We start from the raw sequence: 20254 nt of genomic DNA, 5'->3' as shown, positions 1-20254 counted from the left end.
AGACACAGAACAGTGGTCCCACCCACTGAGAACACACACTTTCCACCACTGCCTTTATCCCCTGTGATCAGACACACTAGTGCAAAACTTAACTTTTCCTTTCCTTTCTCCTCCTTACTACTTCTACTTTTTTCCTCCTGTGTCTTGCTTTTCTTTGACTTTTTTTTCCCTTTCCATTTTTCCCCATCTCAGACTGATGGTACACACTCAACGAGTAAGGATTGGCTGACTAGTTCATTGATTTCCTATGTATATCAGAGTGAGAATTTTCAAAAGAATATGTGAGTGAACCAGAATGTGTGTGTGTGTGTGTGTGTGTGTGTAAGAGTTTAACTGCTTGTGAGAGTGATGGTAGTGGCAAGCAAAATATACTATCTGAAATAAAACAAAACACAAATGGGCCAACAGAGGACAGTTCTGCCTTCTGAGTGTGCTCTCACAATTCATACCAGGGAGATGGCATTTTGTATTATTGTTCTTCACTTCCAAAGACCTGGGGGCCAAGAAGCTTAAACATTTGATCACAGGAGAAAGGAAAAGCATCTCTGGTTCCTGGAGCACTGATGATGGGTTTGGGGACAGGCTAACATGGGCCAGAGCCTTTGAAGTAGAGAGTGGAAGGCTGTACTATTTTGTTGAAGAAACTAATGAATGTGTGCAGAAAGAAATGGTGGCTGATCATGAGAAGAAGAAGTAAAACACGAGGCAGTGGGCTGAGAAATAAGGCAAAGAGACAGCTGGCGAGAAATGTAATACGGCATCAGTGGTGGGAATTTTAACGTAGGGACCTGCTCAGCTGGTTATTGTCATGTCTTGCAACGAAGGTACCTTGTTCCTTGTTTAACTTCAAACTCTTTCATGCACCGATTATGCAGAACTGGCTAAGGATGGTGGTATTTGGATAAAGTCAAGGCAAGGGAGATACATTTTTCACTTCTATATTGGGCAGGGAAAAGAGAATACTCATGTGAGACCTAAATAAAATAAAGTTCAGCAAGAGCAGGAACTTGGAGAAAGAGTGAGTACCAAAGCGTAAATTCTATTAGAAAACTCACCTGTTTTAGGAGAGAGGTCCTTGCCTCTCTTATAAGATAGAGGATGGATAAAAATGTATGTAGCTGTTCATCAAAAAGCTATCCTCACAAGGCTGAAGGACCCGGTACAGCAAAATGTTTCTGTTTATCATGCATGACCCAATAGAACATGGGGGTGAGCTGAGCTTTCCACAGGTCCAGAATAGCTGAAAAGGACCCCCAAACATATGGAAAATATGGAGAATAGGGTATAAGTAATAAAAATAAAAATAAAATAAATAAAATAAATTGGGAATGCCAGTTTCTGGTAATGATTTGTTTTCACAGTAACTGAGAACGCCCTTGAACCTGCGATTAATCACACATTTATGGTGGGGGTAAGCTGGGAGAATTACAGGGCTCTTTGGGACTCAGGTTATTAGTGCAGGTGCTTTTCATTGAGGAGATCTGAGTTCAAATCTCCACCAATGTTACAAATGAAAATGTCATTTTGAAAGTTAATTAGCTCCATGCAATAAATACTGGCAACTTGATTGATGTACCCAAAAAATCACTACCCAGAAAAAAATTATATATATGACCCGTTAGGAGAGTCAAACCAGTCAAAAAGTCAGACATTATTTAAACAATTTGCTTTTTTTAATAGTCCAACCACCTGCAAGTAAATAGAACTTATTAAAAGAAGGTGGAGTTTCTGGTAGTCGGAGCATGTGAAAGAGTGTCTGAATGCATTAAGAACTGGAGAACTTTCGAAGTAGAAAAATAATCTTTAAAGCCATCTAATCTAATCCTTGTTTTGTTTTTAATAGAAGAAGGAATAGAAACTTGGGAAGCTAAGTGAAATGACCAGCTGAAGTCACAAGGTGAACAAGTGGGGGCTGCAGGGCTGGCCGCCACTGTGCTGCCCATTCCACGTGGTCTCTGGCTCATTCCCGTGGCCTCCTAGCTTGGCTCTCCCCTTGGGGCTCTCGTGCTTAGCCTCTTTCTGTGGCCCATCCACGGGTCCTCTTCTTTGCTGTGTTGGTGCTTCAGAGGGTTCTGTCTTTTTCTCTTAAGAAAACTCAAAACTTACTTTTGTCACAGTTTAAAAAAAAATGCTTCCATTAGGCTCACATAGGTAGAGGAAAATCAGCAATACATACAACTGTATTCCCTTCAAAATAGATGCTCCAGAACTACATTCAGAGTGAATTTAGCCAAAATCAGGGCAGTTTGAGGTATTATGTTCAGTAAGAGGGCAGACAGCTATGCTGCCTAAATCCATGTTCTATAAAGAAGTCCGTCAGGGCCAGTGGGACAGAAATGAACTCTGGAGAGCTCCGGGGTGTTTTTGCTTACACGAATGCCATTTAAGATGCTCCTGATCTTCAAATAATGCCTTTCATGAGGCACTTCATTTGGTGGCAGCATGACTTTGCTAAGACTATTAAAGGCAATTCTAATGAGAACTCAGGGAGGAAAGAGGAGCATAATGGAGGAAGCCTCTCACCTTTGGGGGAGAACCTAGGCCATCACGAACAGAATGTTGTAGAAACCTGAGTGTTAACGGTCGTTCTGGTAGGGTCCAAAGTGGAAATGAGGAACGTGTTATTGGGAACTGGAGAAAGAGCAGTCTTTGTCATGATGTGGCAAAGAAGCTGGATGAATTGTGTTCTGGTGTTTTGTGGAAGGCAGAAATTGGGAGTGATGATATTGGGTATTTAGCTGAGGAGATTTGTAAGCAAAAAGTTGAAGGAATGACTTGGTTTCCCCTTCCAGTGAAATGTGAGAGAGAGAAGAGAGGCAAATTCTATTGACATCCTCTCTCACACGGGACTAGAGCGCTCTGTCCCGTGATGGCAGGGAGGCACTACGGTTCCCCCAAAGCTGATCACAGTTGTCACACTCAGCAATAAATGGTATATACATGAAAGCCTATGTTAAATAAATGAATGCTTCCTAATGTCAATAGCACATCTCCTTGGTATATTGGTATAGTGATCTAGAAGAGAGAAAACCAGGTCAATAAAATAGATGAATAAATGGCCAATATTGTCCCTCAATTGTTACTCAAAATACGTAGAAAGTAATGATTAATTCTATAGATCTATTTATGAAACTCTATTTCCTTCAGGTCTTGTATTGTTTTAATTTCTTAATTTTGAATCATTTTTGTGTAATCATGCCATTAACAAATAATCGTACTTTTGTATCCTCCTTTTGTTTGTACCTTTTAGTTTGTTATTTAACATCAGTAGGATGTTAAGTAACAGTGCACACTTTCTTGTCCCCAGCTTTCATGGACAGTCCCCTAGCCAACCTGGATGGTGGCAGTTATTGGTTTGGGATAGATATTATTCTCCATTTAAGTAACTATCCATGTCTTAATTTAAAAAAATCAATATGTAATGTTGAATTTCATCAAATGTTTTTCAGGTATCTTTCAAGATTGCTTTTTCATTTTTTAAAATTTATGCATTTGAAGGCATTAACAGATAACCTAATCTTAACCCATCTTGATGTTTTTGGAATACACTCTTACTGCTACATACACGCACGTCTTAAAGAAGTGAGAGTCATGCTCAGCTGTATGTATTTTTATAGCTTAACTTCTCATTTGGGAGTGATTCTATGTCCCTATTGAAAGTGCTGGAAGGAAAATACTACCTTTCTCTAAGAGCAGACCTTTACTATTGAATCTTCTAAATTCACTCCCTGTTCACAAGTATATTCTCACCCACCCCAGGCCAGTTTGTCTTTCTGTAGGTCATATTCGATTATAGTAAGCTTCAGGATATTTCTCAAATTTTATATTTGTATTAACATCATTTCTTCCAATAATACTTTTTAAAATTTGTTTTACAAGTAGTTTCAGATGCTACAAATGCTTACTGAGACCTACTTATGTTCCAGGTTTGGTGTTAGACATTTTCACTTATAATGTCTAATTTAAGTTATTGGACAATTCAATCTTTGTGTGAAGTGTTTGCTTTAGATGGGAAGATATTTTGCATCCTGGAAAATAATAGCCTCCCTCACTTTCTGTATGTTGCAAACTACACATGACAGGGAAATGGTTTTTCAATTTTCGAAGTGTTACTGACGACAATACTCCTATCAAAAATGCACCAAGTCGTTCCAAGGGCAGTTATGATCATCGGACAATCCCAGGAGTTGGTGACCCTGCAAGAAATAAGGCTGCACTAAAAAGAAACTAGGCTGATGATTCACAGTGCTTGAAACTGTAAATTTCTACATTACAAATGCTGTCTAGTATCGGGTGCATTGTCTAGATCACTTGTCTCTCTTACCCGAATTCCTGATCAAGACACATTTCCTGAGCAATTTCTTTCTTACTCAGTTTACTCCCGGAGCGTTAAGTATCATTAGGCCTGCTAACTCAGAAATTATTCCGCCCACTCTTAAATACACCTTAAATCTATCTAGTCCTCTCCACTCCCTGTGCCGCGGCATTGGTTCAGGCCTGCATCATTTTTCCCTCGGATTGCTGTAATTGCCTCTATTCTGCCTTAACTGCCTAAAGTCTTGTCCTTTTCCCTGTACCCACTACGATTTATTTTCTACATTGCCCGAATAATCTCTCTTAAATGCATGCCTGAACATGTTATTCCCTGCTTAAAATCCTTCAATTACACTCAATTGCACTCATAATACAATCCAAACTCTTTAGCAACAGGCGCTGTAAATCTTTTCTGCAATAAGGTGGGGGGTGGGAATGCAAACGTGGACACATGCTTGCACAGATTCCTTAGCAGAGCACATGCGAAAGATCTTTTGTAGCCTGGCCTCTGCCCTCTCACCCCTTCACCTCTCACCCTGGACACACTCCAAGCACCCCTACGCCTGTGAATACGTTGTCCTACTGCTCCCTGCGTGGAATTCATTCTCCTCTAGATCTGCCTGATCCCTCATCTTTGGAACCTTAGCCAGGAAGTAATCTTCAGTGGGAAGCATCCCTGAGGAGTGGCTTTGAGACCCTCTTCTAAATTCTTCTAGCATTCTGAGCACTTCCCTATCAAACACTTCTCCCATGTTGCTCTGATTGGTTTTCTTGTCACCTGCCAGACTGTGAGTTTCCTCAGAGTAGGAGCTAGCATTGCATTCAGCCCCTGGGAGGCATCACAGTTCGGAGGGACAGTTGCCTTATTTACTTGTTTTGATTTTGCCACCTCATTTCTTTCTCACCCTGAGGCTTGTCTGCAATAAATTGCACGTTTGTTATCACAGGCTCCTAAATGCAACCAGGGAAACCATCTGGCCCAACTCAGACTCACGAAAGAAACTCTTTCTCTAACTCTTGGGCTGGTGGTCACCCAGCCTCTGTCTGACACCATGGCCTAAAGCTACTGCATTTTACCATTTCCAGAGGGACTGCCGTGGCTTTTCATTGACTTTACGGTCATTTCCTGAAAGTACTTTGGGGGAGGGTAATCTCTGGCTTTTGTCCCTCCAGAAGTATTGACCACAGACCTTTCTCTGTGTTGGGTAATTTACATAATTGCGAAATAGGTAAAATATGTCTTGGGCAATTGCTTATTTCCCCTTTTAGTTTTCTTGATGTGCTTCTTCTCTCAAGATCCTCAGTGTCCTGACCTGCCCCAATTTCTTTATTCCCACCTGGCTTCCTTCCACTTGGTTGGTGCGTGGGGTTTCTATTACACCTTCTTAGATATAAACCTCTGGGACCTCTGTTGCCTTGGAGACATTTAGAATAGGAAAGTTCCGGTAAGCGGTTGATAACTAATAATGCTTTAATTCTCTGTGCACGTGCTCTCTGTATGTTAGTAAATTTTTCTACTTTAACCTGACAACAACAAACTTGTCATGATGAAACTTTAGACATCAGAAGTGGACTTGGGGGGATTTTAGAGCTGGTGGGGCTGTGGTTATTCTTCTCGGCCTGCTTGCTAAACATACCATCTGGGTTCTTGTCTATTCTACTTATGCACTGATTTGTGACACAGCATTGATTTATTTGTTAGGCAGTAGAAACAATTCAAACTAGAGCATCAAATAGAACAAGCTCAGGCCTGTTTTCAACTGGTGGCCAGATGCAAGGGAACTAATCTGATGGGAGAAGCACGCCAAAAAAGTGTCTGAGGAGTTGGGACACTGGGGCCATTGGGCGGAATGCTGCCTTGTGGTCCGAGGCTCGCCTCAGGATCCGGTTTAAAGACCCACTGATGTTACTGGCTCCTGGAGACAAAAGGAACCACATGCCATCTGGAGGCTAATGAAGAACTCTGAGGAGTTTTGCATTTTAGACATCCGTTGATTCAGACTGTAAGACTCACCCTCAGGACAATTCTTAAATTTTGACTTATCAGATGATGTAGTCTTCCCCTCTGTTCTCAAGGATTCTTCACCTCAGCTAGCTGCACCGTGATTTTCCACACTGATAGGAGCACTGGCAGTGCTTCCCGCCACTGCTTCTGGCTGCCAAGACCCCGAGGGCTCAACCCCACGCTATTGTATTTCTTCCCTGGAATGACTGAGGGAGAGGCTTCGCAGAATCCTCGGGCTGGGTGGGGACAGCAAAACTCATTCCTGGGCCTTTGTTTCAGCTTGAAATCTACCACAAATTAATTGGGCTGATGGAGATAATTAAGATAGTCACTTGGATTGTGTGCCTTTCCTCTGAAAAATTTCTTGAAGTTGCCAGATTTATGCTTGGGGTATTGAAATATTAATGATCCATGGCCTTTAAAAGAGAAGTCTTTCCTTTGAATGGAATTCATAGCTAAATAAAATATTTAGACTGATTAGCACTCACTCATGTGGGAGCCTTGCCTACTATGCTCAATAATAGCACATCATTTAGCATAACATACAGGGGTGAGCAAAAGGAGGTAGTAATACAAATAAATAATACAATAATAAGCAACAATATGAGCATAAACTCCCTGTATATCTCAAGCAATTCAATGCCAAACTTTCTGCAGACTCCTACTATTATAATGACAAGGGGTCTTGGTCCCTAAAATGGTCTTGTAGCAGAGAGAAAAATATTCTGGGAAGTTTTCTTGATCTGCAATTAGAGAACACTGAACTTTGAGTAGAAACAAATGGTCTGAAGAAACAGGAGTAATTTGCAATCAGAGTCTGTTAGGAAAGGAGACAGATAAACAGAGTAGGGTAATCAGAGTCCCTTGGCATTCTCTGCTGGTGGTTAAGATTCTTTACAATTCCCATGTTTGTGCTAACACGTTATGACATTGTCTCTTCTTCTGCTAAGAAGGACCGATGGTGTTTTTTCTCTATTCATGTACATGTCACCAAATATATATGTGTGTATATAGTCATGTAAACATATGAATACATACATGCATATGTGTGTTTGTGTATATATATATACACACACAAATATATATATATATTGAGAGAGAGAGAAATAGAACATTTTCATTTACCCTGGAAAGCTTCCTTATGCCCCATCCCAGCCAACCCTGCTCCAAGCTATTACCAATCTGATTTCTATATTACAGCTTAGTTTTGGTTATTCTAGAATGTCATATAAACAGACACACAGAGTACATATTTGTTTGTGTCTTATTTTGATCACTTAGTGTAGTGCATCCTATTCTGTCACATTTTTCTCTTTTCCTCTTTCCTACCGACCGACCTGTGCTGCATTCAGAAACTGGAGAATCAATAAGGACCAGCTGTTTAATCATGAAAAACAGTTTCTTAGATCAATTATGATAAGACAACAACCATGCTAAGTGATTTTTCTTATTTAAGACTCATAAAAACCCTGGAATGTAAGTATGAGTCTGTGACCTTGAAACACTTATTCAATCATTTTAAGTCCCAGCCTTCTCATCTGTGAGTAGAGCGAGAAAATACACAGACAAGGAGGGCTGTGGACCTAGCCCATCAAATTTCAGAATGTGGATTGCCAGTTTGCACTGTAGGAAGAATTCTCTTAAACTGGCTAACCATTGTTTGAACATGTGTTTGAATATGTGTAGTACAGCCTACATTCATTTTTTTTAAAACCCTACTCACCTAGCAGTAAAACAATTTCAAAGAAAGTTTGAGGTTAAAAAAATAAAAGATAGGAAAGGAGAACATAATGGACTAGAAATTTCTTCAGAAGTTAGATACTGAGGAATGAATGACTACTCTGGTAAATGACTCAGCAGATAGCAGGGAGCAGAACACTATGTGCCTGTAGATGAAGATATTAAAAATAAGCTGATAAAGTGAATTTCAGGTACTCGGCACTAAGGAAGACTTTGGGGGTGGGGGACAGGAGTGAGGAATATGGTGGAAAACACTGACATACGGCTCCTAACCTTCTCTCACTCACTGTATTCCCACCCCTACCCCAACAGGAGGCGGGGGCTTACTTTCAGGAGAATAGCAAACAGAATTGGGAGCCAGGGATACTGGGTTTGCTGTGCACAGAAAACGTGGGACTAGGGATGATTACGGACCTCTGTCATGTACGCACTGATCAGCTGAGAGTTTGGGTCACGGGAGCTTGTCTGCACACAAGCTCTAACTGCCATGGCCTTCCCGAATACCCTTTCTGTCTCCTCAGCCTAAGGAGATGACTCGGCTCCACCTGGGTTCCCCACTTCTCTCCGGGAAGTAAACTGCGGAAATTGTAGGGCTCCCTTTGTTGCTGCCCTTCACTCGGAGTTCGCTGTCCTTTGTATTGTCCAAATGTCCTCAGAACCATTGTTGTATGTTTTATTTTTTTATCCCAATTTAAAAAATTGGTTTCAGGTGGGAAGGTATGCATGCTCCCTTTTACTTCTTGGTCAGAAGCGGAATTCACACGTGAAAAAGTCTGATTAAAATGAGATGGAAAAATCATGGCATCAGGCACTGTTAAGAAATTCCAGTCTTTTTGTGTTCGGCTGCTGCTATGATGACAAAGCCTGCTTGATGTTTGTAGGAGAGAACCAGCCTGGGACTCCCCCCATCATCTGAGCTGGAAAACAACCTCCCTTCCCTCGTGTATAGGTTTTTGGGGGAATTATCATCCTATTTACTTTAAGTCGATCCCATAATGTTGAGGATAAAGGAGATGGTCCCTCAAGCAAATACCTGATGCTTTTAGGTAAGACATTAACCTTTCTTATCCTTGGTTTCTTCTCCTGTAGAGTGAGAGATTCTATCTGTTTTGCTCCATTATTATGAAGGTTAACTAAGATATTTATAAGAAAACTAGCACAGAGCCTGATTCAGAATAAATTTCAGAAAGCATCAGTTAATTTATTCTTAAGCACATCAGTAAAGGCAACATAGTGATAGGCCCATTACAGTCTCTTGCAAACCTACTGGCTGTTTATTCTGTGGGCATAAATTATGTGACTGACTATAGCTGACTCCGGAAGCATATTACATTTCAGTATTCCCCTTCCTACTAGCAACCAGGGCGCGTAACTTGGCATCCCAGGAGGGCAGGCCTGCAGGCAGTAGGTTTGCCTGGGTGCTCTGCTGGTCTGAGCATCTCAGATCCCCGCCAGCCAGCGGAAGGAAGTGCATTGCTTCCTGCGTCTCTCAAGCTGAGAGCTAGAGGCTGGAGATGCACAGCCACTGCAGGAGATCAGCTGCTTTAGCAGCTAATTAATGTGAGAGGCTATGCGTGACATTTGGAAAGTTCCTGAGTGAGCAATGCGTAGCGAAAAGCTGAATAACATCCTTATGCTATCTGTCACATCGTTTATGTTCACTTCTCTTGGCCTGGCCTCAGCACACTGCATAAATCTACAGCTGCAGAAATCGAAATCTCATATAAAATTGAAGGATTTATTTTGAGGTATTGAAAGGTTTATAGCTGAAAAAAGTTAAAATTTGCCGAATCGGCATTTGGAAGACTCTCCCGTGTGCCTCACTCCGTTTGGCTCTACAGTTCTGTTCTCTGAATTCCTGTCTCTACAGGGAGACCAGGAAGCCTGGGGAAAACAGTGACGTGGATGGAATCGTCCAGACTTTGCCTACTCTTGGCCTTTGTGGCTTCATATTTCAACCTAAGTAGCCCTTGAAAGCTGTCATTATGATGCTAAGGCCCATACAGAAGAAAAATAAAACAATAGTTCCATTCTGCTCTGGTGCCTGATTGCATTCTGGACTCCAGGAACTTCCGTCAGTTTTCACGACATATTTTAGTGCGGTGTTAAGTTTTCAGTGCCCACTTCCTCACACCTTTACTGCTTTGGTGGGAGTCCGTTGGAAGCTCACTTAGGTCTTTAGTTATCGCCTAGAATAAAAATCTGAGTTATTACTCCTGTATTCAACCCAGGATTCAGCGTTTTGTCCTCTGGATTCTGTAGATTGTCCCCAGTAACCTTCTAGACCTCTCTGGCTTATGGTCTGGTTCATTTCTTGAGCTAAGAGGACTGAATCTTCAGAGCTTAGAATTGTTGCAGATGGATTCCCACCCCTACCCCAACAGGAGGTGGGGGTTTACTTTCAGGAGAACAGCAAACAGAATTGGGAGCCAGGGATAATGGATTTGCTATGCACGGAAAACATGGGGCTAGGGATGATTGGGTAGCTAAATTTAAAAATGATAATAAAAATCATATATATATATATATGAAATGACATCAGACAGGGATCTAGAAGACAATGTGGCACATGGTAAGGCTAATAAGCAGAAATCAAAAATTTTCTGATTTGTTTGTTACCGGTTCACTGACTTGACTTACTGTCTTTGGGGGAAAGTTATCAGCCTTAATCACCGCGTCTGTAATGGGAGAAATAACCAGGCTGCAAATTCATAATGACACTTGCCCAACTTATCTTCCAGGGGATCATAAAAAGTCAGTGAGATAATACATGTGGCCTTGAAAGTTTAGAGACTTTAAAAAGTATCAGGTACGGTGACTAACTGAAACAGGACAACTGGCTGGCTGTTGCATTTGTTCTTGCCTCTACTAGCTTCTCCCCAAATCGCAAGCTGTCCCTTCTTCCTCTGCTCCAGCCCCCTTCAGTACAGAAGATGAGGAAGTGTCCTTCTGTGGAGGCCTGGGGAGCCCCTTTAGTGACTACTATCTTCCTTGTATGTTTCTGCTGCCGTTCCAGCACGTCTCGGGGTTCCATATTCACAGAAATAATTTCAGAGGCGTGTTTGTGTTGGATCAGCTCTGACCCCAGAGTGTACTAGTAGCAGGATGTGACAAGTGAAAAAGGCCTTTAATCTGCAAATGAAAAGTCTAAAACTGGCCCCTGGCTGCCCCCGACTCTGGTGGTCTCTTCTGGGAATGGGCTCACTTTTTAGTTGAAATACAACGATTTCAGCTCCTCTCTAGGGTGAGTGGCCGCAGAACTGCATAGTTCCTGAGAAGTCTGGGTCACACATACTGTTTTGGAGGCCCGCGTGTCTGAACTTCTGCGAGGGCTTCATGTGTCTGAGATCTCTCTCATCCCGTGAGAAATCTTTTTTACCTCTCTCTGCCCGATGCCAGTTCCAACAGCTGTAACTATTTCATTTTTAATTTGCTCCTTGCAGCCCTGTCTCTGCTTAATCCATTAAGACAACTTTGAATGTTCCCGGCTCATATATTTATAAAGGGGGGGGAAAATGAAGGGAAAAGACTTTGAAAAATGGTATCTAAATTGTAGCCAAATGTACTCAGAGCTCTCCTAGGTTAAATTGCAAATAATTTTCTTTCAAACATCACAAACACTTTCTCTAACTTAAACTCAACAAATTGGACCGAAGGGTTTTATTGCTCTAGGAAACATGATTCATTCTCCTTTTCTCTCTGTTCTTCTTTCTCCCTCTCCTCCTTCTCACTTTCTTTCTAGAAATGTTACTCTGGCTGCGTTCTAGCCGCATTGCATAATCCCCATGTCTCCTTCCTGGGGCTTCCATGAAAAATTCGCCTGTGTGCTGAGCCATTTTGAAGCCCAGTCCCATGCTGACTGCTGGGTGAAGAGAGGAGTGGGGACAGAGGGACGGCTGCTTTAAATCAATCAGTTGACACTAATCTAATGTCTAATTAGCTCTGGGTGGGCGTGTGCTTTGATTATAGGAAATGCCTCAGGCAGTGACAGGCGTTTGAAGGGCTGGTCCACACATATCAATCATCCTTTGACAAGGCGATCTGGGAGAGGGAAAAAAAAAAAACAACCCAAAACAAGCGTGGGGGTGGGGGGGTAGCGCATGTTTCTTTCTATCATCTGCTGATTATCTGTTTCCTTTGGTCCAAACCAAATGCTTTGAAGCTCATCCATTTGCTCTTAGCAGTGAGCGCCTGAACACAGAGGTAGGCGAACTTTCTAAAGTCAGCTAAAACTGCTATTGGTGTCCAATAATTACTTCCCGTGTCACAAAATACCTACTCATATCTAATAACAGTGATGTGCTTTAAAAAAACACACACAAACAAAAGTAAGGGCAGAGGTTCTACTTTTCAATATTCAGCTAAACCCTACACAGGAACAATTCACTATTATGGAATTGTTCATATGAAATGATCGATGATTGAACAAAAGCAGCAAAATCTTTAATGAAAGTAAGAAGTCGCTTTCACTGAAAAAATGGCATGCCTGTAACTAAGACAATTATTTTCTAATTGTCTTAGTTTCTTTTGTTCTATATATAAATTTACTCTTTTTGAGGGATAGCAGGTTTAAACATTTTCCTAGAAGTGGTGTTGGCATGTGTAAATGCCCTTGCTATTTCTAGTACAAATGAGAAGGCTGGTTTCTCTTCTCTGTCACCCAAAGTTACAAGATGATGCTTAGACCTGAATTAGTACAGCAGCTTGAGTACCTTCCAGTTTTTAAACAAAGGAAAACAAATTTAACCTAAGGGTTAATTTCACTGTCATCCTTATTGATCACGTGACTGAAAGAGGCGCTTTAAAATACTGTTTTTATTTCAGCTCTATTTGGTTTGCACTTTTCTGTGTGCTCTTGTTTTTCTAACGATTGCAAGCTGTTTAATCTGTTGGACACAAGAAAGGGGCGTCATAATAAAAGTGATACTTAAAGAGATTCACGTGCTAAGCCTGGTGGAGAGTATGGTCTGAGGCTCTGCAGAGGAACTGTTGGGTTTAAGCCCTGGCCATGCTCCTTACCAGCTGTGTGACCTTGGGCAAGATACTTAACCTTGGTGAACCTCACCTGCAAAATGGAAATCACTTTAGTGCCTACTTCATAGGGTGATTATAAAAATCAAATAATATGATGCATGCGGAGTGTTTAGCTCATGGTAAGCACTCAATAAAATGTTAACTGTTATTGTTGGTGTAGATAAGGGAGTATTTTCCCAACAACTCTGGCTGAGTTTAGAAATCCACAAAAGGTGTGTCTTTCTTAGGAGGCAGGGACTTGAAGAGGATGGTCTAAAATTTTATGTGAGGAACAAGCAAGATACTTACACCACTGTCTCCTACACAGGCATCGCTGGCTTACAGGGACATTGCATTATGGAATGTAAAATAGAACACTTAAAATTATTGGCCCACTTTGATTTAAGGTGTTAAGAATTTTCATAAGGATAAACCTTATAGTCATGTGGGAAGAAATTCTGGTTCAACAACTTTATCAGAAAATTCACACTGGAGTGTTTGTTGGGAATACTTCTATCCTTGGTAACTTCAAGTAAATGCCCTCTCTCCTTCTCTCTGTTCCTCTAACAGGCGGAATAAAGGAACAATGATGTGTGTATTTCAAAAGGCGCCAGGTGACTGTTTTACTGTCTAGAACTTACTACTTTCAAGTTCTGTCAAAAAAGATGTGAAATAAACATGAAATAGAAATGACTAAATTGTAAGCTTTTCTTTTATACTGCTTTATTTCTATCAATGTGATACATTTTAGAAGTTTTTGTAATGTGTGAAACCATGGGTCTTTTCAAAAACAGAAAATAAGACTAGCATGAAAGTAATCGATTTTGATTTCTTTCCTCAGAGCATCTTGTTAGTAAGTGTATGCTCACCAGTTAATTAAAAGTCAGGGAAGGCAGTTGTCTGAAGCATAAACTCAGGTTATGTATTTCCAGGCTCCTTACTGTTAAGGCTTCATTACTCTGAACAACTTTTGAAAAGAGCAGTTAAAGGTAATTTTTAAAAAAATTGCATGCTATTGCATTGCTTTCGATTACTTAGAGAAACATAAAATAGAATAATAAGAGATTGCCAACAAGAGGCCTGTCTTCTTATCTATTATAAGTCACAGAAAAATAAATAATGATGAGGTATAACGAGCATATTATATGGTACATATTCTCACATTTTAAGGTTGTAAAGTCCAGACTTCACACATTGATTTCATGAATCTCTTAATGATTCTTTCAATATAATGAGAATTAAATATGAAATGAAGAATTAAATAGATTTGTGTTATATGTACTAAAATCGAATGTAACTGTCTCATTCAGGAGAGTGTTTTTCTGTTTTCAATACTGTCCTTTGAAGTAATCAAAATCCTTGCCACTACCCACAATGTCCAACATAGAAAAAAGGAAAAGAAGAGCATCTGTCTTCCAAAAGCCCATAGGCCTTTTGCTTTGATAAACTTCGATATGAAAATTCTAGTTCAATTCAAGGCTATGCGACAAGAGACAATGTAGGGAAGCACTTGTAAGTGACTCTCCAGTGAGGGTGATACATAGTTCTCTGCTACTGTGGGAACATGTTTTTAAACGGTGGTGGGAGGGAGTTCGTCTAGACCGTAGCAAACACTTTCTTCATGAGGGTTATGTGTCATGGGAAAGCACTGTTACAACAGGGGCTATAGAACTTCCTGCTTTGGGAATTGTATAATAAGAGCCAGGCTGGTGTCATTTCACACAAGACCTGCCCGGAGGTAGGGGAATGGATAAAATGACCTTTCCTGCCTCCTCCAAGGGCTATGACTGGTCCTTAATGAAAACCTGGTACCAAGGCCTAGTTTGGTATGGAACAATGCTTTTAAGGCCAAAGTTTAATTTCATAACAGCAATTGGATACTGTAGATAGATGGATTGCACTCTTTGGAAATGGATAAAGTGACTTGGTCTTTGAGCTCATCCCAAGGGGAGCTTTTAGGAATATTCTCTGGGCACTGCATCCGGTGCTGGCAAAGGTATTACTTGATGATTTAATGGGTCTTTCCCATTTCCCAGGTCTTATGATATATTATTACCAGCGTTGAGTGGTTATAGTCTAAGATTTTAGTACCCATATGGTAATGGACACCAACTAAACTGTTGGGCCATCAAACTTCAGAGTTGCTGCACAGTTGCTCAAGACAGTAGCTGTACTCCTTCCCCCTCTCCTTTGAACTTGAGTGTGCTCTCCATTGCTGTCATTAAGATCTGTATGTAGAGTTATTCAATTTCAGCCTACATTCCAAGGAGGTTGCTGTGAAAGTTTATTGGTATTGCAGCCTATTCTCTTGGAAGTTAAAAGTCCCAGTGCCTTTGATCTCAAGTCTATTTACTTTCACAAAAGTAATAGATATGGTCTACTTGAGGATACCAAATATGAACAGTTTGGAATTAGGAAGTGTGTGTGTGTGCATAGCTGATTCACACTAGTAGTGCTGAATAAACTGTCCACATAAATGCTTATGTCGTTACCTTTTACTGATGCTCATATGCCGTAGCTCTGAAAAGAGATAGGGTTGATACACTTACTACTGAAATAGGCCACTGGGAAGGCTTTGGGAAGAAAAGAGATACAAGGAAGTTTTCTGGCCTCCTTTTTGTATGTGTTCATGTTGAATGCCAGCTACTTTGACTTCTTTTCTGCTGCTACTGAAACAGAATAAGGTTGCACACAATGGGAACTGGAGGGAGGGAGGGGCAATGGGCAGTTCCCTGCAACAGGTGCAAGTAACATGGCCGCCACTTTCCCACACGTATCAGGCAGTCTCAAGTGGCCCTGTGCGCTCTGAAAATGAAAGGACAGTGCAGATCAGATGTCTGCCAATTAGAAGCTGGAAGCAAAAGAGCAACAAGAAGGTGGATGCAGGGGGTGAAGAGGAGCGGAGTGCAGCGAGAGGGGGTGTTAGTGCCCTTGCGTCTTTGTTTTCCTTATATCCAAAGCTTGGATGTGAAACCCTATCTGTGTTATTTCGCTTCCAATAATCATGCTCCACTGAGGTTCTGAGATGGTATCTGGGTGATGAACACAGAGAGCGGTTCCATTGTTCTTCCCTTCATCTGTGCCGAGAGGCTGCTGGTAAGTGTCTTCAGGTGGGACTGGAAAGTTCCATAGAACACGGATTGGGGCTCCCACCGCAGTCTTTCCTCCTGTGCCAGCACCTCCGCCCTCTGCCTCATATATCATTCATATTTAATAGACTGATAGTGCCTGTCATATCCTTAAACCTGACCTGAAATTGTGATACTCACTTGGAATAATTTGAGATCAGACAAGTGGAAGACATGTTTGTGGTTAAGGAATTATTTTCAGGGGCGTCAAAGTGTTTCCATATGAGGCTAATGCCATTTTTGTAAGGATCAAATGCAGGAGACACAATAAATATTATTTTGTTTCCTTTGGTCCATTAAAAAAAAGATTCTGACTGTGGAAAGAGGCATTCACTGGGAGATTTTTCTAAGAACAAGTAAAATGTACAGTTATCTAAGCAAGTATTTTTCTTTTGTCCCTTTTTGGTCTTTTTTTTTCAAACAAAGTTTATGCGGGCACCTCTAAATGATCTATGTTTTAATTTACTTTCATTTTCTGCATGATGGGTGGGGATGAGAGACATATCCTCATAACGCCCTCTCCAAATGCGCTTGTTTGATCCCCAGAATACAGCTCTTCCTTCGGCTGCATGTAATTAACTTTCTCTGTACATTGTCAAGAGCTTTCATAACCTTTGATATTTGCTACTCTGTATGTACAGGCCTTTCTTCCTTTTCCCTATTTGGTGACTCTTTCTTCTCTTCTAAGATGGGACCACATGTCCTTGCTGGTTGTGTCCAGCCTTGGCCAGTCCCCTCAGGCGTGCCAAAAGTGCCTCTGCTTTGGGGCTCTGTCGCTGTCGGAGTGCAATGCGTAAATGCATGGTAATTATGTGTGAATATGGCTGTCTCCTCGCTGGCCGATGACTCTGTCTGGAGCAGGAGACTTTTCTTCTTCTTTAATTCCATCACTGTCTGATGTGGTGCTCCATAAATACGATTGATGAGTCCAGGGATGAATGGGGCTTTTCAGAGGTTACGCTGAGCCTAAGGAAAGGATGGGATTCTCAATCTCCTTTAATGATTTGCCACGGATCGGCCCTGGAACCCAGATTTAGGAGGGCACTTCTCTCTATCAGGAATCTGCTAAATCCAATGAGGAATCCAATGAGGAATTCACTAAATTTCTTTGATAGTAATAAGCTTTTTATGTGATATGTAAAGCTGATGTCAGATTTATGGTCAGACTTCTTCACCTGTGTTTGATTGCATCTAACTGATGATGATAATGATGATATAATGACAACGCCGATAGCTAACATTTATTGAGCATTTAACGTGTATCAGACACTAGGTCAAGCTGCTTTTGATATAAAACATTTCCTCTCACTATGAACACTGTGAGTTACATACCCTTGGGTTCTGTGTGAGGACCTGAGGCACAGAGTGATGAGGTGACCTACTCAGGAACTCACCATTAGTGAATAGTAAAGTCTGCATGTGACCCGGGGAGCCTGGTTCCTGGTGTGTCAGCAAAAAGCAAGGCCCACGAGGAGCAATAGAGGCTGCCACAAGTGTCCCGAGCACTTGTAGGGATCCAGCCTGTGATTTCTTGTGTTACTAGAATTTGAAAGGCATCCCATGCTTCTTGTTTCCATGTCACCTGTAAATACCTTCTGATCTTCCAAGAAAAGCTCATGTTGAACGTATATCCTGGACCAGCCTGCGTCTCCAGACTGGGCGAAACCAGTCAGCTGGGATTCTGCTGGTGTCTCCAGACTCAGAAGAAACTTGTGGAATCAAGTGGTTTTCTGGAAAATGTTGGCCAAAAACCACATTCGCCCCAAATTGCTGTATGAATGAAACACATGGGTTTTCTTTGTGTTTTGAATAATTCCAACGGTGGCCTCAAGCTTCTATTTCCTCTTAGTTGTGCGGAGTCAACTGAAATAGCTTTATATAAACAACAAAGGGTATGAAAACACACACGACACGCACCTCATTGCCGCTTTGCCAAGTGGAAACACTGTCAGGACACAGGTACCACAGAGCACTGTGGCTTTGGTACTGATAAGCATTTAAAATGCTACAGGCACTGCTTATTCCTGGGTATTTCTGTATTATATGTGGTCACTTTTCAGTTTTTGTACTTGCTCATTAGCTAGTATGTCAGGCACTGCACTTTGCTTCTAAATAGGAAGCCAAATCTAAAGACTGATCTAAAGATTCAGTTGCATTCTTCAAAGATATTTTCCATGGTGTCTGATGCTCAAATGTACTAAATTCTAATGAGGGAGAATAACGTTGGTTTCAAGTTGCAAAGTTATATTTTTGTAGTTGACAGTTGCCAAATTTCTAATATATTTCCTTACCTTGTTTTTAAAAAATAACTTGACGTTTATGAAATGTATGGAAATATTGAATGGAAAGGTAAATCTCTTTCCTATAAACTCATTTTAAGATGGAAACGAATGGTCGAAATCCATACATCAATTATATTTTTCTGTAGCACATGTACATAAACCATAACAAACATATGATCTTATTTTTATTTACCAGCTACTTTTTTTCAGATGACAAAGAGTGTGAGACAAGGATTACTGGATGTGCTCTCATGTTGGATCTCCAGTACTTCTCTCCTTTGGATCATATTCTACCTGGATTTAAAGAGGCTAATGATAATGAGGCAAGATTTGAGCAGGACTGGCTGGGAGTAATTATAATATTATTAGAAAACATGTGTATGAAAAAGCATTCTTAACATTTTTACTAGCATAGGGAAAGAAAAGTACTCATAAAGTCCCTATGGCATGAAATTAATCTTTATCTGATGAAGCTCAAGATTCGTCCCTGGTGGAATCTAAATTCTTTCAAAGCCCCTTGCTGATGTCAATCTGTAGTGGATAACTTGGATGTTTTTGCTTATTTAGATATTTTGAATACTCAAAATATTAAAAAAATATGTTCTAAAATTTCAGTGAGTTACAGGGGTCCAACAATATTGGTGTACTGAGTCCACCTGAAGCGACAGAACTTAACATTAGAAGGACACTAAAGCCCTGAGCAGTGTGGCTCAGTTGGCTGGGCGTCATCTTGCAGAGCAGAAGGTCGCCAGTTCAATTCTGGTCAGGGCACATGCCTGGGCTGCAGGTTCAGTCCCCAGTTGGAGTAGGTAGAGTAGGTGGATGACAGATGTTTCTCTCACATCGATTCTTCTCTCACACTGATGTTTCTCACCCTCTCTTTCTCCCTCCTTTCCCCTCTCTCTAAAAAATAAATAAACGATCACTTCTCTGCCTTTTGGCTAAGATCAAGTATAGTATCTGTTTTTATCAGTTTAAAAATAAATTTTAAAAATCTAAAAAAAAAAGAGAGAGAAACACTATAGATGGCTTCAAATTTTTCAGGTAGACACCCAGAAAACAAATGAATGAAAATCCATAGATACAGACAATAGTATGGTGGGTACAGAGGGGAGGGGAGTGGCAGGTAGTAAAGAGGAAAAGGGGCCAAATACATGGTGATAGGAGAAGACCCACCTCTGGGTGGTGGGCACACAGTGCAGCGTACAGATGATGTAGCATAGAAATACAGACTCAAAACCTATATAATCTCATTAACCAATGTCGTTCCAATAATTTTAATTAAAAAATATAAAGGAAAAAAAGAGAACACACTATAGATAAACTCTTTTTGTAGGAAAGATAATTGATGCTCAAAAAGATTAAATGATCTACAAAGAATAGGAGAAAGTAGTATGTCCTTTCAATTTTTTTGTATCATATCTCCAGAATTGAACTTTGACTCTAGACTATGCAAAAATCGTATCTACTTTTCCTGTATAATAACTACATTAGGACAAATTTTAGATTATTGTTTATATATCTTTAATTATGATGAAGGCATCCTCATCATTAATCCCAAATTAGGCAGACAGTAAATGCTGTAATAATGAAGTTGGGATTAATTAGCTTCCATTTATGGTTTGGCAGAATATGATACTGAATAAAGCTAAGAAGAGAGGATCCCATAGGGAAAAAAAAAATCAATGGAACATAATGCCTATGGAAAATTACATAACACTACAAAGGGAAACACATTTTCTTTTACCACCAGAAAATACAGACCACACTTT

The 20254-nt window shown here is 40.7% G+C and overlaps 1 pseudogene; it reads left to right on the top strand.

The window, feature by feature from the left end:
- Positions 1-19403: 19403 nt before the first annotated feature.
- On the top strand, positions 19404-19503 carry LOC119036364 (uncharacterized; annotated as a pseudogene).
- Positions 19504-20254: the final 751 nt, after the last annotated feature.

This window comes from Artibeus jamaicensis, unplaced genomic scaffold (genome assembly GCF_021234435.1).
Source record: "Artibeus jamaicensis isolate MK-2021 breed Jamaican fruit bat unplaced genomic scaffold, CSHL_Jam_final contig_1998, whole genome shotgun sequence".
Classification (NCBI taxonomy): domain Eukaryota; kingdom Metazoa; phylum Chordata; class Mammalia; order Chiroptera; family Phyllostomidae; genus Artibeus; species Artibeus jamaicensis.
Note: the sequence above shows the minus strand (reverse complement) of the source record. Positions and strands in the feature narration are given on the sequence as shown.